This window comes from Pleurodeles waltl, chromosome 5, assembly GCF_031143425.1.
Source record: "Pleurodeles waltl isolate 20211129_DDA chromosome 5, aPleWal1.hap1.20221129, whole genome shotgun sequence".
Taxonomy (NCBI): domain Eukaryota; kingdom Metazoa; phylum Chordata; class Amphibia; order Caudata; family Salamandridae; genus Pleurodeles; species Pleurodeles waltl.
In genome coordinates this window covers 1293287358-1293314222 of record NC_090444.1, presented here as the reverse complement: position 1 = coordinate 1293314222, position 26865 = coordinate 1293287358, and the positions used below count along the sequence as shown (strand labels likewise).

At 44.0% G+C, this 26865-nt stretch overlaps 1 protein-coding gene across 2 annotated transcripts in view; it reads right to left on the bottom strand.

Moving 5' to 3' along the window:
• Nucleotides 1-10609, bottom strand: part of KLHL32 (kelch like family member 32) — an 866209-nt gene extending 855600 nt beyond the window's left edge. The window contains exon 1 of one of the 2 annotated variants that reach the window (XM_069235531.1): nucleotides 10346-10609. The gene's annotated coding sequence lies outside the window, so the exon portion shown is untranslated. The remainder of the gene's footprint in view (nucleotides 1-10345) is intronic. The other variant, XM_069235532.1, reaches the window with a different exon arrangement.
• Nucleotides 10610-26865: the final 16256 nt, after the last annotated feature.

The window sequence follows — 26865 nt, the reverse complement described above, 5'->3', positions numbered from 1 at the left end:
CAATAGTATCTGGCCAGTGCCTGGGCACAAAATTAAAATTTCTACCACTCAGAGCTTTCCCACCAAAAGTCAACAGATTCAATAGGATCTAGTCCAACAGCTATTTGATGCTATGGAGCCCTCTTCGGCCACAGCATGCTGCCTTACCTCACGGAGAATTAACCAATTCCATTTCAATGACTATGTTCGAAGGTAAAACTCCTACCTAAGTCAGAAATTGTGTCTGCATCAGACCCTAGTGCCATCATGGTTGGCATTAACCGTGGTCTAGGTACTGGTCAAGCACAACAAGATGAGCATGGTTGTTCATTAATGCTTGTTAGTGCTATTTTCACATTTAAACTTAAATAAAAATTAACAATGGTTTCCCTTACTAGAGTTTTCTCATTTTAGTGTCATTTTATTTATTAAAATTGCTCTGTTATTCTAAATTGGTTTGGGATTTTTCTTGTGTTGGATTTGGGACTTTATTACTGCTTTAGTACTTCATAAAAATATTTTACACATTGCCCTGAGATAAGCCTGTATGCTCTGTGTCATGGCTACCAGGGGGGGTGCTCAGGCTAATTTAGTAACTTAAGTGGTTCACTCTGCAAGGGTTGTGGTTATCACTTGAGGTGGATTCTTACCCTCTTCAACTATTACCCCAATTTCCTACAGGTATTATGCTCAAAATCAGTTTAGACCCTTTTTAAATTATTTTCAATGACCAGTCATTCCTGATACAAATGGGGTCATCCAAAGTTGCAAACACACATTCTACATAAAAAACTGACGTGGAATAAAGTGTGCTAATATTGTGCATAAAAAATTTACTAATTTCAACATTCATTATTGAACAAAAAGATATCAAACCATAGCAGTCAGTAGGGGCACAACCACTATTTGGCTCTTTAGCACCACTGCTTATAGTCACTGCAACAACACTACTCATATCCTTTGCAGCATCATCACTCCTGCTCCCTGGAAATACCTCTGCTAACAATGACAGTAGCACGTATGTTGCCACTATAGACATTTTGCTCATTGCTGTCACTCAGCATTATCACTGCAGCAATGCTTGCTTTTATTGAAGCACCACTGCTCGCTGTCACTGCAGCACCATTGTGTGACATCACGGCAGCATAACTAGTCACTGTCGCTGCAGGATAATCACACACCATCAGAGCAGCACTACTGCTTACTGTTTCTGTGGTACTGATGCTCTCTGTCAGTTCTGCTACATGTTGTCACTGCCATAGCCATGCTCAAGACAATTACAGCATGACACCACTGCTTGGAATCACTGCAGTGGCACTTCTTCCTTTTAATGCTCACTGTCCCAACTACACCACTAACTGCTCACTGATAGATCCCTACTTGTTGTCATTATTGCACCACTGATATCTGTCAGAATGTGCTGTCATTACACCACTGATCACTGCAACACTACTACTCACAAAGCAAGAATTATCACAGGAACACATATTCTAGTCCTACGGTTTTCCAGAGGTCATAACCAGAGGCCTTTGCTACAAAGGTAGCCTGTAGCATTTCTCTTAACAAAATATATATGTATAGATAATAATATAAAGAAATGGCAATCTACCCTTAGAAGTCTATATACATTTCATGGTCAAAATGCTAGACCTACTGCCTGTCATAACTTTTCCTCATAAACAGATCAGACCTATGGCATGAGAAATATATTTCCTAGGGAACTAACAAGACCTCTCGTTGTTCTCATTGGATTTAACCAACTGAGGCATCCTGTACTGACCTTAAGCTTTCACACAAGCCAACAGCCAGATAGTGTGCTGAAATTACACAGTATGCAAAATTAGTTAGCAAAGCAAAATACTTTCTCTCCTAAGAGGGCCTAACAAGGATTCTGATAGTGGAAATCTTCAGTACCCACAATTTGTAAGAGGGGCTAACCAGGACCAATACCCTTACCTACTATGGTAATCTGTGAGATTCTATGTAACAAAGTACCTACTGTAGGTTTTAATACAGAGTGATAGCAACGTGCCCTTAAATGACCATTGACTTCATCTTATGCTTTTGACAATCACTGTTTGTTATGGCACAACCAGTGCTGCTGGCCCACTAGTAGCATTTAATTTACCAGCCCTATGCACATAAAGTGCACCTTACTAGGGACATATAAGTAAATTAATAGTCCAATCAGGTATGATTCCAGGTTACCATGTTTTAGGGGAGAGAGCATATGCACTTTAGCCCTGGTTAGCAGGGGTAAAGTGCGCAGAGTCTATAAACCAGAAAAACAGTGTCCAAAAAGTGGAGGGAGGCAGGCAAAAAGTTAGGGGTGACTACCCTAAGGCTGTCAGGTCTAACACTGTTTCTAAAGGAACAGGAGTCCCTTAACTGAAGAAAATGCAACACCAATCAAACCATAGAAATACAATGAGGTCTATGTTTGATATCCAAATGGACATTATCGTACATTTAGTCAGAATAAAGAACATTGCAGTGGGAAAACAGGCATCAAAAAGGTCATAAACGCTTAGGCACTCAGGCATTCCTCATGTGACAAAATACAATGATAAAGTCACAAACTGTGAGTAACCATGCTCATGTCAACAAATGAACAATTACAGCAAGTTGAGCCAAGGTACTGTAGTCGACATTTTGATCCCTTAACCAATTAACGGGATCATCATTAGGGCATAAGAATTATGACTAAGACAAACAATAGAGATTACCACTTGTGTAACCAATAGCCTGCCTAAAGGTACCACAATGTGGTCCTCAAGCCAACAATTCACGCAGGAAAAAACATCAGGGCATATTGCATTACAGTCAAAAGGGCTCCCAGCCGCATAATGGTATCATTGACAAATTGACTCTTCTAATCGGGCCGCACGCTATTCTTTGCCATTGAGTGTGTGTTACCAATACTTCCATGTTGTGGCTACCTACCAGTGCCTCGTCTGTATTTACCTCGCATTTTCGCTATACATCGTCAGCAGTACTGGATTGTTGGAGCCCTTTTGACTGTAATTTCAATACACCCTGATGTTTTTTCCTGTGTGATTTGTTGGGTTGAGGACCACATTGTGGTACCTTTAGATGGGCAATTGGTTACACATGCGGTAACCATTATTGTTTGTCTCAGGCATAATTCTTATGTCCTCTTGATGATCCCGTTAATTGGTTAAGGGATTGAAACGTCGTAAAATACACAAGAAAGTACGGGGTTCTCTTAACGAGGGCGTTGCGGATATCAGCGTAGCCCTGGGTTATATGTGTTCCTATTTGGAAGGGAAATGTCAGTGAAATGTCAGTAGGTAACTGCAGAGTGCATGCGCGGGGAGGAACAGCGGGGGGGGGAAATTCCTTTTACCGACTAGGTGGTCTCACACACTATATAGTGTCATGCTTCATCATTTGACCACCTAGACCCACCCAGGTAGGACAGTGCCACCTGGGCGGACTCAACCTCACTGTTAAAGGAACAGGAGGGAGTGCGTAAATAAACTTGTTTCTGGAAAGATCGGGATCCAGCTAATCTACTGAAAAAATTAAAAACACCTAAGCAGACACCTGTGAGGAGTAACAAATTTAATAGTGGTATCTGACTGGTGTAGTTAAAACGGGGGTTGGGACACCTCTGTGAGGACAAGGACTCACAGGGTCACCTAACTAATAGCCAACATGTTTCTGCCCTCAGAAGTGAGCCAATGAAGGTCTCGGGGCATTCGTCAGGGACTAGGATCCCTACGTCTCACGTTGGAGAAAATTACTCTATGTGAAAGTCAAAGAGTGTGAAATAAAAGGTCTACCTTACCCAAGGAATTACCTTGAGGCGGCCTATGGGGGATAAACAAACAATTAGAACACTAGTGGCACACGGCACTGCAAAACCAACCAACTGCACAGGTGTCAAGGGGATGCATTCATGCATGTAACACATATGTTCATAATAGGCAAAATACATGCGTGGAGTGACCAAGTGGGTATATCTATCTATACAGGTGGACAGTCCTACCACAGCAGGGAATTACAATTCTTACCCTTTTCATAGAGGCTGCTAGCCTCTGGTATCCAGGAGGGGGAGTGTCCCCTTATAGTCAAACACTAAGGGAAGACATAGAAAGAGACGGACACAAAGACAAAGTGAGGAAGGGGAGGGAACAGGAGTAGCCAGGATAGATACAGGGGGGCACTAGGGGGATGGCTCCCACTAGGGACCCACTATCATTGCTAAAATAAAGAGATACTGCTTAATAGAAAAAGTAGTAACCCGAAGTGGCTATAGATAATAGTCATAAAAACAGGTAGAAAGTAAGGTTAAAATTAATGAGGGAAGGCTTATCTGTGCTGCCTGTGACCCGTGCAGCCACTCACTACATCAAAGGGGACGCTCGCCGTGCGCCTATATCGTCCTCTCCTTGGACCGCTTGTGACAAGTGGCTGAGGGAGAACGGTCTATTTATGGCTGTAAGATGTTCCAGGTGCGCCCTGTTAGCGCGGTAATTAGAGTTCAATTCAAGTCAATCACCGCCGCGGGCCTTTTTGCGTTTAGGACCTCGATATGGTCGCCGTAATGGCGGGCGCCCCAGCTGAGCCGGGGCGCCGGCATGAATGCGAGTGAATGCTCGGGTGGGGCCCAGGCCGGAAGGTTCCGGCCCGAGCGCCACAACCGGAAGTCTCGCGTTCCCGGTGGCCGCTGGGAAACGTAGTTCCCAGCGGTCCCGTGGCCCAGCGGAGAGAAAAAAGAGAAGACAGAAAAGGAACGGAAGAAGAGGGGGGGATTTTAGGGGGGGGAGTTTAAGAGATGCAAAAGGGGGGAGAGAAGGAAAGGAGAAGGAAAGGGAGGGAGGGAGGGGGTGACAACCGAGAGGGGAGGGGGAGAAGAAGGAAAGGCGAAGGGAGGGGGTGACAACCGAGAGGGAAACGAGGGGGCAAGGGCAGGAGAGAGTGATGGGGAGTGGAAAGGAAAGCAGAGAGAAAGGAAAGAAGGTGAAAATGATGAAGAGAGAGCGAGAGGAAAAGATCAGGAAAGTAGAGTAAGGGTAGAGTGGAGATATTAGGGGACGAGGTAAAAGATAATGATGTAGAGGACTAAAGAAAGGAAAAAAGGGCAAGATAAAGGGAGTGTGGGGAAAAGAGACAAGGTAGGGGGTTAGACAAACAGAGTGAAAGAGAAGAGCAGAGAAAAAGAGGGGTCAAAGGAAAAGGAAACCGAGAAGGGGAAGGAGAAGAAGGTGAAACCAGCAGGGGGAGGAGCAAGAGGTCGGGTCAGGAAGAGGGGAAGGGGGGGGGTTGTGGGGTTGGGGGGGGGGCGGGGGCATAAGGGGGAGAAGCAGGGAAGCAGGGGCAGAGGCGGAAGGATTGGAGGACTCATAGCTTAATCGAAGAACTCATTTATTGAGTGTGAACCAGGGAATCTCGTCATTAAGACCATCGGTGTCCGTGTGTAATCTCCAGACCCAACGTTGTTCGGTCTGGAGCAGACTCTGTGTCATATTGGAGGTCGATGGAGGTAATTGCTCTATGACCGTCCAGTTTAAGTCATCTGCAGAATGTTTTTTCAAAAGGAAGTGGTTAGTCAATTTAGTAGCCTCTCGTTTACAACGGATCGTGCTCCTATGTTCACAGATTCTTGTGGCGACCTTTCTTGAGGTCATTCCCACGTGTTTGAGATTACAGGGGCATCTGATCAAATAGATCACGTTTTTGCTGTTACAGTTGGTTAGGGATTTTTGAGCCCATGGAGTCTTAAGGTCTAGGTCTATTGTTGTTGATTTTTGAGTAAAACAACAGACACTACAGTTGCCACATGGGTAGTGTCCTCTTGGTGGTGGAAGACCCCATAGTGTGGTTTGTGTAGTGAGGGAATTGTTTTTTTCTTTGGGTCTTGTGTGGACAACCATGTCCCATATGTTTGCGGCTCTTTTAAAAGCATGTAGTGGCTGCTGAAAAGGTAAACCCCCAGATGTAAGGATTTTCCACTCCTCTTTAATGATTTTCTGAATCTTATTGGAGAGTGGGTTAAAAGTAGTTACACACACTATTTGTTCAGTGTCTGATGTCCTAGTGCGTGGTTGCAATAGTTGGTCCCTGTTATTATTGCACGCTCTTTTGTATGCTCTCTTCACCAGATGTGTAGGATAGTCCTTGGTTTGTAGCTTAATAGCCAATTTATCAGCGTGTTTACGGTAGTCTGTGAGGGTGGAACAATTACGTCGCAGACGTAAAAATTTACCTACAGGGGGATTCTCCCTCAGGGACCTTGGGTGGAAACTCTGAAATTGGAGCAGGTTGTTCCGGTCTGTGGGTTTATAATAAACCTCTGTGGCCAGTGCCCCATTGCTTTCATAGATTGATAAATCAAGAAATGCTAGTTGGTTGTCACCTATGGTCATGGTGAAGTTCAGGAAAGGGTTCGCTGCATTCAACCAATTTGCAAAAATCATAGCCTCATCTCTAGTTCCTGTCCAGACCAATAGAATATCATCTATATATCGTTTCCAGAGTTTAATCTGCTGGAGGAACGTCGTAAACAGTTCCTTGACTCAACTTGCTTCTATAGTTCATTTGTAGACATGAGCATGGGTACTTACAGCTTGTGACTTTATCATTGTATTTTATGTCACACGAGGACTGCCTAAGCATTTATTACCTTTTTGGTGCCTGTTTTCCCCCTACAATTTTCTTCACTCTGACTTAATGTATGTATAATAATGTCCAGTTGGATACCAAACATAGACCTCATTGTATGTTTATGGTTTGATTGTTTTTGCATTTTCTTCACTTAAGGGACCCTTGTTCCTTTAGAAATATTTATACCCCTGGTCCCTTAGTACCCGTGGGTCTCCGCTGTCCATTACAAATATTTTACAATCACTGTGTCAGGCCTACTGCCTTTATTGTTATGATTCATTATCAACAAGCAGGCCTATAACGTTTATCATTTGCTTGTCACCATAAGCAACTTACAATGAGTGAAGCAAAACACTATTTCTCCTACGAAAGCCTAACGAAGATGACTGTAGAGCATGTTTTCTATTTCCACTGTTTGATCAGGTGGCTCACCAACACCAAATACGCTTTCCTACTATGGAACTCTATGAACTTCTATTAAACAAATTTCCAGCCTAGAGGCTTTAGAACAGTGTAATAACGATCAGTCTTTAAAAGCCTATTGTGTTTAACACACACTTTTCACAATAAGTAAGTCAGGCCTACTGGCTTTGTCATAACATTTCATGATAAACAGATCAAACCTATGAAATCTAGTATGACTTCTCCCAATGAACTGATAAAGCCTATACTCTTTACACCTTACTAACTCCGGCTTATTCAAGTGCACATATACTAACAGCCATCAGGCATACAGATATAAAAATATGTAGGAAAATACAACTTGCAAAACAATATACAACCTTTTCTCAACAGGGCCTAACAAGAACAGTCACATTGAAAACAGTGAGGGTTTGTCAGCGAGGGTGGCCAGTGCCACACCCCTTGCCTACTACGGTAATCTGTGAGTGTACATGTAATACAATTCCTTTCTGTACCTAGTAACACAATGTAATAACAACCAACTGTTCAAGGCTTACTGGCTTTAATAAGTGTGTTTCATGATAAATAAGGTAAACCAACTGACATAACATTTTATAATAAGCAGACTAGACCTATGGCAACAGACATATCATTTCCCAGTGCACCAATGAGACCTAAAACCAGCAGCGGCCAATGCACATCTCAAGGGGAGGGGTGGATGGGGCAGGGAGGGGGATGGGTGAAATTAAAAAAAAACATACCTATACTGACGCTAACGCCTCGCTCATTTTGTGTCCCAGCAGTCTCTGGGACACCAGCCCAGGCTCAACATGCAATCCTGGTGCTGCTCTCATGCTAAACCTAGCATGAGAAGCAGCATCAGGATTGGTCTGAGTGGCTTGGTCTGCCACTATGACAATGCATGGGAGCCTGTGCAGTTTCTCCAACACAGCGGGGTTGAAGAACCCTAAGTGTGCATGTGTGTTTGGCCGGCCTAGGACGGCTGGCCAAACACACATGTGCACTTAGGTGTCCTCCACTCCCCCGCCCCTCTCCCCCCTCCCATGGCTCGGCCCGTCCCTCCTTGCACATGCTGCTGGCTGATCCAGCAGCTGAAGAAAAAAAATTATAGTAAACTATCATTTTTTTTTTCAGCTGCTGACTTATGCAGGGGGATGACCAGTGCTTAATTTGTGCCTGTTGTTTCCGGTGCTGAGCACAGGCACTTATTTGTGAGGGCCGGGGCTTATTCGATTGCCTCAAGCATTTGCTGCGAGCAAAAGACACATACGGGAAAGACGGAGGAAGGGAAAAGCGAAAAAGCGTCAAAAAGGAAGAAAGTAGAAAGGTGCAGGAATGAGCTGAAGGGACAGAGAGTGGCTGTAAATGCTTTGAAGAGGCCCGATATGGCTTCAGGATTACGCTACCTCAATATTCAGTGCTGGCAGATTTTATTACAGCAGCCACGTGTTTAAGAGGAGGGCTTTGGGCACCGGCACGTTTTTATTTACAAATTAAGCACTGGGGACGACGCTCCTTTGCCATTGCGAAGGAGCCTTTCCTCCCTAAAACCAACTATTTTGTAGGAGAGTTGGTGTTCTGTCCCCTGTCTCTCGACTGGATGTATGGTAGAGCCCTTTTTATTAAAAAAAGATCAAACAGGTGTGATTATATATGACTTACTTGAGAATGTGAAAATTTTTGTTTTTCCAGAGCGGGTGAGAGGGCAAGAGGAAACTTATTGACAAAGTAAAGTAATTTAATGCTGCTGAGCAACCAAAGAGTTTACAACACACCATGCCATTGTTCTGCGTCTTCCCCTAGTTCACCCTTAGATCAGAGCACAGGCCCAAACTGTAAGACTCATCCTTGACAGGTATGTTAGTTGGCCATGGCACTGCCTAGCACTCCACACATCTACTTCCAGTTGGGACTCATATTACTGAGGGACAATTTTGTCCTCGAATTGAGGGTCAGACAGGATTCCCTCTGAAGCACCCCCATCTGTGGCGGAAGTGTTTTATGTGCAGTCTTTTTTTGAAGGATATATCTTTGTCCAGCACTGCTGCTGTGGCTACAGCGGCACTGGTGGCAGTCACTTTGAGCACTACTTACTGTCACTGCAAAGCGCACTACTACATACTAACTGCAGCACCTCCCCCTCATCTTCATTGCGGACCCACTCAAACCTTCACTACTGCTCACGGTTACTGCAACCGCACTGCTCACTTCACCGCAACACGCTTTTCCTTGCACTGTGGCACCAGTGCTTACTATCAAGGCAGCACAACTGCTCGCTGTCACTGTAGTACTATTGTTCCACCAATATGGTCACTACGGCACAAGCTCACTGACACGCCAAACGCTATTCCTGTCTGACAACCAGACCACTGCGATCGTTGCAGTAACAATACTCTTTTTTTACTGCAGCACAGCCGCCAAACGTCAGTACTGCAACGCTGCTTATTTCTGCTTAAGTACTACTGCATGTGATTTACCACTGCTTTGTCACTGTAGCAGCATTCTCAGTGCAAATTACAAAAACACTTCTCAAAGGCATCTAGGAATTTCACTGCTGCAATACTGCTGTTTCAGCACCTAATCGGCGTCACTGCAACACCACTCTTCGTTTTTCACGTACACGCCACTGCTACTTCAGTGCAACTGCCCGCTCTCCCTGCCCTTCAGCACTCTAACGCCACATAACCAAGGACTCCTGTCACTGCCTCAACCACTACAACTTAAAAGCTAACCAGTGTCTCCTCCGCACTTCTGTCAGTGAAAAGCCGTGACTTGCTGTTAATCTGGCCTTACTGCTCTAACACTGCTTGCTGCCACTTTAGTACTGGTGTTTACTACCACTGAAAACTCCACTGCCCATTGCAGCGCCAAAACCAATGTTTGTTGTCACTGCAACACAGGACCTCTGCTGTCATGCCAGCTCCACCACTCACTTCCAGCGCACAATCACTGTTGTCTCTGGCTGTCGCACTGCAGCGCACTGTTGCTGCAGTGCAAGTGCCTGCCCACTTGCACTGTAGTACAATATCTTACGTTGATTGTCACTGCAGCGCTACTGCTTACTATCTCGGGCCACCGCGCGCCACCAATAAATCTTATCCTTGCCACTGTCCTCACGCACCACCGTTCAGCCCTGGCAGTGCTCGCTGTCATTTCTTTCAGTCACTGCTCCTTTCGTTGCTCGCTGTTACTGCTTGTGATACTTGTCACTGATACCTGTTAGCATCCTCCCACCCCGGCGCTGCGGGGACTGCCCCGCAGCGCCTGGAGGGTCCAGCGGCTCCGTTCGCTGTACACGGCGTGATGCGCTCACCTCATAGGCTTCAGCAGCAGGTGTCGGGAAGATGGCAGGGATGCGGAGGCAGAGGCCAGGCCGCGCGCGCCGGTGCTCCCAGGCGGTCTGCTCTGTACCGCGCGGGGGTGCCGGGACAGCGGGTGTCCTCCGGGCCGCAACCGCGCTCCTCGGGGACGGCAGCAGTCGGTGCCGCGCATTTGCTCGCGCCTGTGGCCAGCATTTCCCGGGAGGAGGGAGGGCTGCTCCTCCCTCCACTCCTATCGCTGGTCCCTCCCTTCTCACTCCTCCACCCTCTGCTCGAGGAACCGGGGGTCAGGTGCTGGTCACATGCGCGAGAGCTGGTTCGTCTCCAGGGGTGGGCCTGCACTTACCAACCCCTAATACACGAATGCGTACCCATGTAACACCTGCACCTGCCCCTGCCCGGGTGCTAGCCTCATGTGCGTAGAGAACACCTGAGACAACTATTCGCATCAACGCAGAAACAAATGACAGTTATGTCGAGGCTTTCTCTATTACATTGTGTATCCATTTTAAAATATCTCCGCACCATGCATGTTATTGGTAAAATGAGTTATGCTTCGTCATTAAACAGTTATACACTACCCCCAACGAAATTGTGAGGCATCCACTGGAATAAGAATGTTTCTTTTTCTGTAGCTGCTTCTGCCGTCTCCAAGCAACAGCGGTTAGCTATTATGCTGTTTAGTAGAGGTTAAGTTACTGACCCGGATAAAGGCTAGTTCATGCAATTTGATGCGCAACAAGCATTGTAAAAGCCAATAGGTCTTGCGTTACCCCACAGTCTTGTGACTTTGTCAATGCCTGTTTTCTAGTGGCATGTTTTTTTCAAAAACATTATTGTTGGGAAAGCTGCTGGGTCCTCATCAATGTAAAAAAAAAACATTGGCTGAAAGCAAAAATATGTTTTTGGTCTCAACAGACACACATTCCTATATCAGTCCCTGCCACTAAACGCTACTGCTTTGTGTATCAATGTGCTCTTTCGAAAATGGATGTTGTTACTCACAGTGAAGTTATCCAATGGCTGAAGTGCATCTCAGAGTGGTAGAAGAAACATTGTGCATGCAATACTGGCAGAAGAAACATGTGAATGTCGCAACAGATCAATGGATGTAGAAGGCTGGCTGAAAAACTCTCTAAATCAATATATTTCACATATAAGTTTTGTAAAATCAAAAGGACTAGGCCACAGCCATAACGAATAAGGTGCTGATGAGACACTTTGTTCCAAACAAGACAACCAAGATAAAAAGATCCTTAAAAATTTGATGGTTGCGCATCCTGGATTACCTTCTCTTATTTTCATTCATTTTTTTATGTCCTAATTATTTTAAACCATTCTGACTGATATAATTCACATTCTTCTAGTGTAAGATTCATGGCAGAGGAAGATTAAATTTGTGCCTAAAGTAGGATATTATTTTCCTGCAAACAATAGTGCAATAAGCATGCTCTTCAAGGATGACATATTTTCTACTCCGCAAAATGTTTCATAAAAGTGGTGTGAAATTATACCGTATGAGGACCACGGTCCCTTTTGACATGCTTTCTCTCAGACTGTGCAGCTTAATTAAACTGCACTGGAAGACCAGGGGCCTGATTTGGAGTTTGGTAGATGGGTTACTCCGTCACAAACGTGGCAGAAATCCTGTCCGCCGTTTTATGATGTTCATACGATATAATGGGATCGTAATAAGGGGGATGGGATATCCGTCACATTTGTGACGGATTAGTCGCATGGGCCAAACTCTAAATTAGGCCATAAATACATTTTCTTGGGCCCCCATCACTGATAATCTGTGACTACCTACCCACACTCTTTTCCCCTTGTGTGACAAAAAAAAGACTGTAAAAAAACAGGACAATCAATGCTGGCTTGAGATGGACTGGGCCGCAATTTAAATATTTTCCAGTACAGCTCTCTAATTAGCCCTAACAATGTACCTCAATGATAGGCATTTTTGTTTTTATGGTGTGCACATGGTGTACACAGACATTTCCTGTCGTGGCTACCATCCTGCTAACATGTTTGTTGACCACAAACATCAAAATGCAACAAGTAACGCTTGAATGTCTACAAGTCATAACATCATGTTCTAAAACATTTCCTAGTGTCTCTCAAGGTCTAAGAAAAAATGCTGAACTTTGAATGATGTATCCATGTTAGCCAGTAGGTTACATTTTGATTGGTAGAATGAATCTGGAGTCGTACGATCTATGTATAAGAACTTTAGTTCAATGTTTTAAAATGTACTTTTTATGCATTGAATTCAAAGATGTGCATCCTACTGGGAGATCGAGAATTTAGGGCCAGATGTACAAAGAATTTTGCATGTCGCAAACAGCGAATTTCACTGTTTGCAACGTGCAAAAAGCACTTTGTAATGCACAAAACCCGTTTTGCGAGTCACAATTAGGAAGGGGTGTTCCCTTCCTAATTGCGAGTCGCAGTGCAATGCAGGATTGCTTTGTGACCACGAACGCGGTCACAAACCAATTGCAGTTTGCACCCTTTTGAAATGGGTGGTAAACCATTCACAAAAGGGAAGGGTCCCCTATGGACCACTGCCTGCTCTGAAAAAATTAAACAAAAACGTTTCATTTTTCATTTTTGTAATGCATCTAGTTTTCCTTTAAGGAAAACGGGCTGCATTACAAAAAAAAAAAAAAACTGCTTTATTAAAAAGCAGTCACAGACATGGTGGTCTGCTGTCCGCAGCAGGCCACCATCCCTTTGAGGGCCGCAATTCACAAGGGGGTCGCAAATTGCGACCCACCTCATGAATATTCATGAGGTGGGCCTTTGCGACCCCTTTGCGTGTCGCAAATGGTTTCAGGGACACCATCCAACATTCCGAATTGCGACTCGGAAATTGCGAGTCGCTCTGACTCGCAATTTGCGGGTCGCAATTCGGAATGTTCCTACATCTGGCCCCAAATTACATATGACCTGCAAATCTTTCTATCGCATGCCTGTTACTGGTCCTTGCAGCGGTGGTGCATACTGTGGGTGCCTTGTACTTGTTGCAACATGCCTTACCTCTCTTCTTCCATGTACATGGAAAGTGTGCACTTCAAGTCTGCAGGTGCAATATTGCTAAGTTTGTTTATGACTTGCTGTATAGCGAAATCTCAACAAAATGCTGCTATGACTCCCTTACTTACGATAACATAGTTACAGCTTATTTTCCCATATAAACAATGAGTATTAAACACTAAAAACATACTCAACAGTAAAGACAAAAACATACTATTACTCTTGTGTGGGTCGCTATCTTTAAACAGTACAGTTCAAATTAGTGCAAATTCCTAAATTATCAACTATGTAAAAAATGGATTGGTCTCAATTATCGCACTTCATTATCCTTACTTATAAGTCCCTTGACAAACATTCCCCCTTTGAATAATATCTTCAAACAATGTAGGTGATACATTTTATCTGAAATGAGCCCACGCTGCCTAAAGGTCAATGTCATGTCTCCATTTCCAACCCACAGTTAATTTTACAATACATATACTCCTAAGGCATGCCCAAATACAGTGATAATTTCATAATATAAAACAAACTTTGAAAAAATGCAGGTTCATTCTATGTTTAACATCTATCCACATATCAACTGGTCATAACATTTCTGTAAATCATCATTGTAATTAATGCAAATGTATCATCAATTCAAAATATCATACATATGTACACTTACATTATGGAAACATAACAAAATGTGATTCACATACGTTTAAGGATATGTTTGTCCCTTCTTGTTAGATATAAAAAGTACATTTCTGCATGTCCTCCTCAAGCAAGCATAAGCACACTTTGTTTTACTGGATATTTGATTGTCTCCTTATACATATTATGCAAAAATGTATTTGATCCCATTCTGCTGACTAGTCCATAAATTAATTGTCCCTTGTCAATCAATTACCAAATCATTTGTGGTCAAAGCAAATTCATACTCTGATTACATGCAACTTGCCAAACTTATAACCATATCTGTTTTCACTCAAGGACCTCACTGAAGAATGTATGAAAACAATATATACATATAATAACACATATTTATGAAAATGTAAAACATGCTGATTCATTTTTTAACTTGAAAAAGTAGACACATCAAATGCCTTCCCTTTTTAATCTAAATGCACTTTAATCTCTTCTTCTTTGTTCAATCTTGTTGGATTCTTAGTTTCTAGCATTATAATGTAAAATTATTCTAGATGTCTCAGGTGGAGATAGAGAACTCCAGTTGAGATGTATAGGATCCCGTTACTCATTAAAGTCTGCTAAATAGTTAATATAAATACTGTTAGCAATTGGTGACAGCAAACTATGCTGTGTTCTGCTGTATGAAACAGCAGTAGAGCTAGTAGAAAAAAAACTTCATGACCTGCTGCATGCCTTGGATCCTTTGCCTGTGCAGTTTATATGATGACTTAAGTTTATTTCACATTGCCAGGATGTGCCAATGAGATTTTGTGTTTATTTGAAATGTAGAGCAAGATGTGCTATACATTGAGTTTTACCAAGCACGGGGGTTGTTTGAAAGCAGACACAGACTATGTTCTGGTTGGGCTTGTGTGAGAGTTGCACAAGTCACTTTACAGTTTTCATTTGTACAGGGTGCACTCTTCTAGTGCATTTCCTCTCTTGGAGAAAGAACAAGTACTACTCAATATGCACCTTTTAAATGTGTGGTTGGTATTGGTAACCTTGCACAAACTAGAGAACACTGACCAGAGGTTGCCTTTCTTGTGTCCGAGCTGACTGTATGCAGTTTAAAAACAAATTCATAGATGCACCAAAAGGAATGCATGGAACCTTTCTAAGCCTGCATTTGGGCATGAATATGTTCATGGCATGACCCCTGTTCCTCATGTAAGACGGGATATGGGTCTGATAGGCATGATATTCAAACCTTCACAATGTAAAACCAAGTACAGAAGTATTGGGTGTAATGCTTAATGCTTTTTAGGAGGACATTGATTCTGGAGTGATCGGTATGCGCAGTCTGCACAATGAACATGGTTTCCATAATCCTGATATTTCAGGTAACATCAGGGTGGTGTAATTTACACTGAACTGATAGCGTAAAAAGAGTGCAGGTGTGATCTTGCTGGCTGCAAAAAATCAACGTGCGGTGAACAGTAAATTGAAGACAAATGAGTTGAGCTCTGCTCTCAAAACAGTCGTAGAAGTAGGTAATGGAAGCTCAGAGACCTTGCAGATGGTCATAAGGTCGTATTAGTGGCTTACAATGGGCAGAATTACCACAGTGAAAGCATCCATCACAGAAATGTGTTTAGGGGTTGGGGCTGCACTTCCACTGCTTTCACACCTCAGGCACCTAACAGTAAAAGTGCAGCAAAATCCAGTATTTTTCAATTTCTACTGAAAAGGAGATACTCGCTTCAGTGGTGTTTTATCTGTTAGAATCAATTTCAACTGAAAACCTGAACTGCTAACTATAATCTTGCTCCATTTAAATATATTTTTACTTGTCAATTTATATAGTTTCAAATAAACTTTGTTCAAGCCAATTGAAGTCTTAAATGTGCATTAACAAAATAAAAATACATATGTGATTCACAGAATAAGTAGACTTGACTTGAGTTGTGCAGTTGATGGAGGCAATGCAAACTAAGATAATAATGTAAATCAGCACAAGGGTGATGAAGGTGACCAATGCAACTTCAAGAATCTTCTTTTCCCAACCCAAAAATACCTTTTAACCAGGACCAAATACTTCACCCTTTAAAACTAATTGTGTGTAAGCTGCTAACACTCTCACATATGTGATCAATCTGTTCATGTATGCCTAAAGAGATGTGAGGCATACGAGAAAACCATTACAAGCCTTCAAATACATATATCCCACCATTGGTGCCTATGACAAAATCATGAGCCATCCTATCAGCTAAACTTACAATTTCTTGTGTTTCCAGTTGGCCAGACTTCAAAGCATGGGTTATTGAGTTTGTTACCTCCTATAATACTTTAACTAGTTATTGGATTTTGTCCTACTAAATAGCTAAGGAACAGAACAGCAAAGAAAACAAGTCTTGAAAATCTCATTGGCTGTCTCACACAGATGGGATGAATTTCAGCTAGATTGTGTCTTATGGAGATAATACATAAGCAGGATGAAAGGGTACAGACCAACCCTTCAGTACCTAGGCATAGATGAAAAATGTTCCAGGCAAAGCACAGATTCAACTGTAGTTTTTAGAAGTAAGGATATAGTTCAGAGTTAGAGCTGGCTTGGTAGGAGACATTACTTTACTGTAGTCCATAATATACTGTCTTTTGGAGTTTCACAGTCCAGTCCATAAAAAGTGCTAGCAAGCAGAACAGTGGGGAGGTGGGGGAGGGTTGATGGTCAGGAAAGCAGAAACTCTGAGTTGAGAGGGAAATGTGAACACTTGCATTGTCAGTTTCAGAGGGGAAGTGCCCAGGCAGGTAAATCTCAATCCATTGTTCATTTCCTCAAAAGGGATAGACCACTTTTAGGCACTCATCTTGTGTGCAAGTGGCTGCAATCCGATAAGAAGAAAAGTTGAGGTTCTGCTTCCGGATTGCTTCAGGTAATGCAGGAAAGTATTGTCATGATGACACAATAATTTGTCCATGAGGTGGGCAGCTGGCTCAGTATGGGTGATTCTTTTCTGCCCATCACCTGTCCCTTTCAAACATAACCACTTGGTAAACCAGTAATCACGGCTTGCAGCAAAGAGGACCATCCAGAAACAGTGAGCTATCATGTAGATAGGATGATTTCTCACTCCAAGGGTCACAAGCATTAGCTGTTGGGAGTAAGAGGAGCTGAATTGTAATAATGTCAGCATATACGTGCAGCAGTCACAGGAGCACTCATTGGAGAAGAGGTACAGTGATTGGATAAGGCTGTCACAGCTCATGCAATAGGAGCAGAACCGCATTTTCTTGCAGTGTTATGCATGAATCCAGGTAGGAGATCCTTTGTATTTCACAACTGTTATTGTATTGAGCAGGAACTGGTAGAAACCTTGCCAATGGGGTTAAAACACTTATTTCCACTGATGAATGTTTATGGATGCAGTTGTCAGGCGGTGGATAATGACAAAATTGGGTCAGACAGGTAGACAGTGTGCTTATATCTGAGAATCACTTCATCATTCAATTGCAAGTCATACAATGCTGGAATCATCAGAAGGGGACATTGGTGAACCATGTGACAACCTATAATAATTTAGCTATCTTGGGCCAGATGCATGAAAAAAACCCTTAGCGAATCGCAAATAGCGATTTTTAAGAAATCGCTATTTCTGAGTCGCAAAATGCAATGTAACAAAATTGCGATTCAGAAATAGCGATTTCCTAAAATTTGCTAATGCAATTTGCGAGGCCCAAATACCGAATCGCAAAAATATTTGCGATTCGGTATTTGAAAATCGCAAATTGCGAAAACGCACACCTGGCACAGCCTGATGACATCACAAGCAGGAAGTGAGTCAGCCCAGGCTGTTTCCAGGAGCCACACCCAAAGGAGCAGTGAGAGAGACACAGCCCAGCCTCAGGGAGCAAGTCTGTGAGCAAGGCAGGACTTTACATCACCATGGCCAATGCTGCTAATGGGAAGGAGAAGGGAGAGAGTAAGAGAAAACTGAAGTTCAGTGAGCAAGAACTGGAGGTGCTCACTGAGGAGGCGGTGAGGAGCCTTGACCGGATTTTTGGGAAGAGCTCACTCCAGGTCCGTGAGAGTGAGAAGCGCAAACTCTGGGCTGACATACAGACCAAAATCTGCACAGTGGGGGTTGCGCAGCGCTCAGTGGAGGAGATAAGAAAGAGGTGGTACGACCTGCGTTCCTGTGTCAAGGAGAGGGTGGCCAGCAGACACAGGAGGCAAGGAGCACAGGAAGCGGACCATCCACCCAGACACCCTCCACCCCCATGGAAGACCTGGTGGAGTCGACACTGCTCCCAGAACCTGTCAGTGGGGTCACTGACATAGACATGTCCGGCACACCCAGCACCAGTAAAGATAAGTTCAATAATGAAATGTAAACCCATATTTGTATGTACAAATGCCCCTTAGGAAATAGCAAGTAGTGCAAACCATTGTGATAAGTACTCCATTCCACAGCTTAGATGCGGCACAACAATGCCTTATGGGAGTGGTAGTCCACAACCCAGAGCTGAAAGTAGCACATAGAATGTAATTAAGTAGAGCGACACCCAGAAGAACACAACACCCACTACATGGTGATACGATGTAACTGTACATTTATTACCACTGTGCAACATTTGGTGATACATACATAAATGAGATGCTGCACATTGTCGTTGCAGATGGCCCAGCAGCAGCAGATTGTGCCATTGTGGGGGATGCTGAAACACAGCCTCCATCAGACTCCAACACCAGCGTATCAGTGAGTATTGCGCCAATCAGACACAGGGCAAGGGTTGTACCTCTCCCCCATTTGAGCCTGGACTCGGATGACATGCGGGAAGAAGGCCACACTCCATCCCCAGAAGTCAGATCCACCATAAGGTAGCAGTGCCTGCCCCAGCGTCACTCAACACCCCACAGGAGGCCTCACGATGCAGGCACACAGCACGTGGAAGTAGGTGAGGACCCATCATTCTTTGGTGGCCTGGAATCATCAATGCTTAAAGTGCAGCGCCTGCAAAACAAGAACATGAGGGCAATGCACAGGCACTTGCAGGCACACAATGCTAACATGGGGGGGCTGCAGAAGCAATTGGAGTGCCTTAATACAAACATTTGCAAGCTGCATGAGGGACAGCTTACAGCTGCGGAGAACACCAGGGAACTGACCAATACAGTGAAGGAACTCTGTACAGAGATCAGGCATGAGAGAGTCAGCCACCGCAGACATGAAAGGTGATTCATGGGGCTGTTTAGTGGCTTTTGTCGATCAGTCAATCGCCTTGCGACATCTACTGCCCTCATATCACGGCGTGCTGTGGCTGCACAGGTGGAGGCAGCACACAGCAGTCGGGATGTAGCCCAGGGACTGGTCCAGATTACAAACGTTCTGGATACTATGCTGGCTAATCGCAGTGCTACACCCCGTGAACTTGGACTAGGGGATACTGAGGAGTCACCCAGCCTCAGCAGCCTTGCAGTGCCCACGACGGATCCTAGGCATCGCAGTGCCAGGCACAGCACTGCCACTGAGGCAGATACAAGAGGTGCCGGCGAGGCCACTGCGCACTCGAGTGGAATGCGTGCCCGTAAAAAGTGACTTTGATGGCCACAGGGGATTGACTGCACATGTTCATTTACAGTAAACTATGAAGACAATAGTGCGACACTGTAAATGGCTCATTTATGACACATGTGTTTCTTTTTTTTTCCTAGTGACACGTATGTTACCTGAAGTCAAGGTAATAAAGGTGCTAACTACCAGAGTCAGTGAGGTTGTATTGTCATTACTTACATCTGAAATAGTTGTGCGTGATGTCCGCACGCCTTTGCCTGCCTTCTGCTGCACTGGTCCTGTCTGGTGGCTGTAGGCGTGGTATGGGATCATCATCCTCATCTGAGTCTGGATCTGATATTTCCACAGGTATGCCCCTGGTGGTAGCTATATTGTGCAACATCGCACATGTGGCCACTATTCTACAGGTCGAGTCCGGGCTGCACTGTAGTGCCCCTCCACCTTTGTGAATGCACCGGAAGGGACTCTTCAGAAGGCCAAAGGTGCGCTCCACCACATTGCGGGTTGCCCTGTGTGCTAAATTGTATCTCCGCTCTGCTGATGTTGCAGGATTTAGATAGGGCGTCATCATGTAGGTGCACACTGCGTAGGCACTGTCTCCTGGAAGGAAACAGAGGGTATAATGAGTAGCCGAGCCATCTGACGTCACACTGCCATCAATGCACCAGTGTACAGAGGGAAAATACCTAGTAGATATCCTTCACCAAATTCCCCAGCTAGCAGTCTTGTGTGAATCCCTCTGTCGCAAAAGATGTACGAATCATGTGTGCTCCCTGGGTACCTGGCCACAAGATCAGTTATGTATATTCATTGAATGTTGGTATTTACGGTTGCGGTACACATACTCTGTGGCCGATGGTGGACAGATTGCAACATGTGTCCCATCTATGGCATTTAGGACGTGGGGGAACTGTGTTATCTGGTAGAAATATATTTGTGTCTGCTGTATTTCCTGTGGTGTGTGGGGGAATTTGATGTACTGATGTAACCTACTCAGCATGGCGTTTAGAAATGCATTGAAAAATCTAGAGAGGGCACTCTGTGATACTCCTCCAGCTGCTGCTATGACCCCTTCATAGCTCCCTGAGGCAAGTAGGTGCAAGGAGCATAATACCTGCACATGGGTGGGTATGCTATTAGTCCTATGTGTTGTGCGCTGCAGTGTGGGTTGTAGCTCAGCTATCAGGTCAAGTATCATGGCTGAGGTCAACCTATACTTCTCATATATTTCCTCCTCAGTCTGGTCAAACAGGGTAATGCGCATTCTGAAAATGCGCTCCTGTCTCCTCCTCCCTCTCCTCAAACCTGCCAAAATCCTCATTCTCCTCGCCATGAAGTAGAGTGCAGCCATTGTGGAAAAGAGTCTGAGGCATTCTGGGCCTCTTTATATAGGTTGCACATGGTTACCACCTGGTTTCACTCCGTGGTAATTTGCATGTGCAAAAGGCCATTCTACGAAAATTCGCAATTTGCGAATTTTTGATGCATCGAATTGTGACATGGTTTTGCGTGTCGCATTTTGCGTCTCGCAATTTCCGATGTGAAATAGCGAATCTGTATTTGCGAAATGCTAATAGCAATTTGGTATTTCATGTCGCAAATTGCGAGACGCAAAATGCGAGACGCAAAACCATGTTGCTTCGCTAAAAATCGCAAATTTTGCGATTCCTTGGTTTTGGCCTGCAAATGCCTTTCATGAATCGCAGACCACGTTTTTGCATTCGCAAACGGTCAAAATCTGCGATTCGCACCGTTTGCAAATGCAAAATAGTTTGATACATCTGGTCCCTTATTCTTCAATCTACAATTGAATATTTCCATTGTGCCAGAAAGCTCCGGGTGATAAGCATAGTGAAAGTATTGTTTGATTCCTAAAGCCTTTAATAGGTTGAGGATCACAGCTGATAGAAAGTGAGTGCCCTTGGCACTCCCTAGCTGCAGAAGGATCCAGAATCTAGCAGTGTAATCCTTTAGAAGTTTGCTAGCCAAAGCGGTGGTGTCAGTTCAGGTACTTCAACCCATTCAGAGAACATTCGCCATAAATGTAGAAGATAAACATAAGCACAATATCTTATCATTTATATGAAATTGACTTAAAATTTGGCAAAAAGCTTTAAGAAGATGGACGGACAGTGGGGGACCGTTTAAACATTCTTCCAAGTGTTGTAGGATTAGCAAATCGCACAAGAATGAATAGCAACACTTTTGCGTCATGGAGAAGGAAGGGAGAATCAGTGACTATCTGTGTCACATTATCATACAGTCTCTGCTTATAAAGTCGGACAGGAGTTGGAAGTTGCACTTTAGGGCAAGAATTCTCCCTTGCTTGTCCCTACCACTCCATCTGAGTCCATGTTATAGTCTTGTTTTAACCACATACTCTTTTCTACATGAGAGACAAATTCTTGAAATTCAGCAAGGTCTTTCAAAGAGGGCATGAGGGGCTCAGTAACTTGAGATACATATGAAATGCCTTTAGATTTGGTGTTTTCTCAAAACATTGTTATCATGCACGGATTGATGAGCAGCCTATTTAACAACAGCAATTTTAGAAGGCAAATGAAGAGAACCAAGTGAATCTTTTACATGAGATCAATTTTTAATAGGGTCTCTAGAGATAGTGAGGAATCTTCATTGCATTTAAAGGAGCTCAAAATCTTGAGCCACTGAAAGCATACATTGAATCAGTGAAGATAGTTTTTCCAATAGTTAGTATTCATGTGTGTGTAAGAGCAATCAGGTTGGATACTAGTGCAGAGTGAGCACATGGTAGACAACAGCTTTCAATAGCATCATATAGAGAACATATGGCATAGCCAGCAACCAAAGTACCGCTATCATTTCTGAGGAATGGATTGTCAACGTAATGTAGAAGAGAACATTTTGGCAAAGATGCATCAGTGAGACCGATACAATATTTGATTAGATTAGATTAGATTAGATTAGATCATATTTCATGTGGATAAAATCATGAGGTCCTCCATTAAGAGGAGTAGGTAAAAGAGAAATGGGGTTCAGAAGATGACAGCAAGATAATGTATTATGCAATGCAGTAATACTATTTGGTATTTCGAATATATTGACATGGAAAGGTATCATGGAATTGAAATCAATGTCAATTGCACTACAGCTTGAGGTACAGTACTACTGACCTCAAACTTTAAAAAATATTCTCAGAAGCCTACGCTGCACAGCCAGCCATAGCAATTGCAACCAGTCAAGAAGGTATGCCAGCGGCGACAGCATCAAGAGAATAAGAGTAATATGCACTTGCTTTCTTTTTTATCACTATGATCCTGTGCCAGAACACCTAAAGTGAAACCCTACTTCTCCTGACAATATATTATCAAAGGTTTGGAGAATCTGCAAAATCTAAAGATGGTTGCAGAAGCAGGGCTTGTTTCAGACACACAAATGCTTGATCTGCCTCAGTAAAACAAGACAAAGCTCAAGGGATTTCCTTTCGCACAAAATCTTGTGATAGTTTGACAATGTTAGCATAACCTGCAACCCACTGTCAGCAATAACTGTAACCCCCGAAGAGTGTGGACCTGGGAGACAGTAATTGATCTGGGTAGCTTATAAATTGCTTCAATTCAGTCTGTAGATACTCCCCCACTGAGATGTGGTAACCTAAATAATGAACACAAGGTAAAAAGACACTTTCTGGCCCTTTGTAGCTAGTTCAGTGAATATATATGTTGGAGTGTGACATTTAAATTTTATTAACATGAAAAGCTTGTAATATATTCTGTAATGATGCTGCATAGAAATGTGTTAATGTAGAAAATAATGGACGCGTTTGAAATGTTCCCACGGGGAGTGGCCACCAAATGTATACGAAGACTAATGAGACTAATTAATGATGAATTAATAATGTACTAATGTATGGTTTTGTATTAGCGTATCTTAACTAGAGGCATGTATTAGGGTTTGTCAACTTAACCCCTTCGCTGCCAGGCCTTTCCCCCCTCCTGTGCCAGGCCTTTTTTTGCCTATTTGGAATAGTTCTCGCTTAGGCCCTCATAACTTTTTGTCCACATAAGCTACCCACGCCAAATTTGCGTCCTTTTTTACCAACATCCTAGGGATTCTAGAGGTACCCAGACTTTGTGGGTTCCCCTGAAGGAAGCCAAGTAATTAGCCAAAATACAGTGAAACTTTTGTTTAAAAACAAATGGATATAAAGGGCTGCAAAAGAAGGCTTGTGGTTTTTTCCCTGAAAATGGCATCAACAAAGGGTTGGTGGTGCTAAAAGCACCAGCTTCCCAGCTTTCAGGAACAGGCAGACTTGAATCAGAAAACCAAATTTTTCAACACAATTTTGGCATTTTACTGGGACATAACCCATTTTTAAGATTGTTTGTGCTTTCAGCCTCCTTCCAGTCAGTGACAGAAATGGGCGTGAAACCAATGCTGGATCCCAGAAACCTAAACATTTCTGAAAAGTAGACAAAATTCTGAATTCAGAAATGGGTAATTTGTGTAGATCCTACAAGGGTTTCCTGCAGAAAATAACAACTGAAATAAAAAAATATTGAAATTGAGGTAAAAAAACAGCCATTTTTCTCTACATTTTACTCTGTAACTTTTTCATGCAATGTCAGATTTTTTAAAGCAGTATACTGTTACGTCCGCTGGACTCTTCTGGTTGCTGGGATATATAGGGCTTGTAGGTTCATCAAGAACCCTAGGTACCCAGAGCCAATAAATTAGCTGCACCTTGCAGTGTGTTTTCATTTTATACCGGGTATACAGCAATTCATTTACTGAAATATAAAGAGTCAAAAATAGGTATCAAGAAAACCTTTGTATTTCCAAAATGGGCACAAGATAAGGTGTTGAGGAGCAGTGGTTATTTGCACATCTCTGTATTCTGGGGTGCCCATACTAGCATGTGAATTACATGGCATTTCTCAAATAGATGTCTTTTTTACACACTGTCTTATATTTGGAAGGAAAAAATGTAGAGAAAGACAAGGGGCAATAACATTAGTTTTGCTATTGTATGTTCCCTCAAATCTCCCGATAAAAATGGTACCTCACTTGTGTGGGTAGGCCTAGTGCCCGCGACAGGAAATGCCCCAAAACACAATGTGGACACATCACATTTTTCCACAGAAAACAGAGGTGTTTTTTGCAAAGTGCCTACCTGTGGATTTTGGCCTCTAGCTCAGATGGCACCTAGGGAAACCTACCAAAACTGTGCATTTTGAAAACTAGAGACCTAGGGGAATCCATGACGGGTGGCTTTTGGGGCTCTCACCAGGTTCTGTTACCCAGAATCCTTTCCAAACCTCAAAATTTGGCTAAAAAACACTTTTTCCTCAAATTTCGGTGACAGAGAGTTCTGGAATCTGAGAGGAGCCACGAATTTCCTTCCACTGAGCGTTCCCCCAAGTCTCCCGATAAAAATGGTACCTCACTTGTGTGGGTAGGCAGAGTGCCTGCGACAGGAAATGCTCCAAAACACAACGTGGACACATCACATTTTTCTAAAGAAAACAGAGGTGTTTTTTGCAAAGTGCCTAGCTGTACATTTTGGCCTCCAGCTCAGCCGGCACCTAGGGAAACCTACCAAACCTGCCCATTTTTTAAAACTAGACACCTAGGGGAATCCAAGATAGGGTAACTTGTGGGGCCAACACCCAGTGTTCCCCCAAGTCTTCCGATAAAACGGTACCACACTTGTGTGGGTAGGCCCAGTGCCAGCGAAAGTAAATGCCCCAAAACACTATCTGGACACATCAAAATGATCAAATACAAAACTACCTGTTTTTGCAGGGGAGGCACCTGCGTTTTTGGTCCTGGGCTCAGCAGCCATACAGGGAAAGCTACCAAACCCAGACATGTCTGAAAACTACACATCCGAGGGAGTCCAGGGAGGTGTGACTTGCGTGTATACCCCAGTGTTTTCTTACCCAGAATCCTCAGCAAACCTCAAATTTAGCTAAAAAATCATATTTTTCCCATATTTCTGTGTGGGATCACCGTACCAGGACAAATTTTCTACCATCCAACGTTCCCCTCAGTCTCCCGGTAAAAATTATACCTCACTTGTGTAGGTGGGCCAAGTGCCTGTGACAGAGAAGAGCCAAAAACATGTCAAAATTGAGAGGAAACCAAAGCGGGTCCAAAAGGGCAGTTTGTAAAAAAACATTTTTAGGCTTGGGGGAAGATTAGCCTAATAGAAATAGGCCGATCTGCCCCCAAGGGGGGCAGAAACAGCCTAGAATTAATTTTGCCCCGAGGGGAGCGACCCTTGCCTAAGGGGTCGCTCCCCACATATAACAAAAAACAAACAAACAAAAAAAATACCTGGTATCTAGGGGGTTTCTGCCCCCCCCCCCCTGGGGGCAGAAACAGCAGTAAAATGTTTTGCCCCCCTGGGGAGTGGCCCTTGCCCAAGGGGCTGCTCCCCTTATGTGTACATAAAAATTAAAAAAAACCCTGGTGTCTAGTGGTTTCGGCCCCCTTGGGGGCAGATTGGCCTAATAAAAATAGGCCGATCTGCCCCCAAGGGGGGCAGAAATGGCCTAGAAAAATGTTTGCCCCCAGGGGAGCGACCCTTGCCTAAGGGGTCGCTCCCCACAAATAAAAAACACCAAAAACAAAAAAAAAATCCCTGGTGTCTAAGGGGGTTTCTGCCCCCCCCGGGGGCAGATCGGCCTGATTGAATTAGGCCGATCTGCCCCCAGGAGGGCCAGAAACAGCAAAAAAACAAATTGCCCCCCTGGAGAGCGGCCCTTGCCCAAGGGGCCACTCTCCTTATCAAGTAAATAAAAAATTCCCTGGTATCTAGTGGCATTTCTGCTGCCCGAACGCGAGAAATGCTCAGAGAAGCCTGAAAGGAGAGGAAAGGACTTTACTCTCCTTTCAGGCTTCTCTGCCCCCTCCACGTGATCGGAGGAGAAATGCAAAGCATTTCTCCTCCAATCGGGCGCTGGAAGCTGAGCTTCCAGCGCCAGAGGGAAGGCCTCTGATGAGGTCAGCGCGTGAAAGCGCGCTGATGTCATCAGACGCCACGGATGGGTCACAGGGGGCGGGGGTGGAAGGGGAAGCGATCCCCTTTCCATCCCTGTCCAGGAGGGGTGTGCCTGGCCATCGGGGAGCGCTAGCGCTCCCCCGGGGGTCCATAGCAGGACGAGGTGGTCTCATCCAAGGCACACAAGGGGTTAAATTACTAGGCCTTAGTTAGCGAGTGTCTGGGCCTAGCTGCCTGGTCTCATATTAAACTGTGTTTTCTAACGTGCAATGAGCTGCTTTTCCGAAGGACACAAAGCTGTACTTTT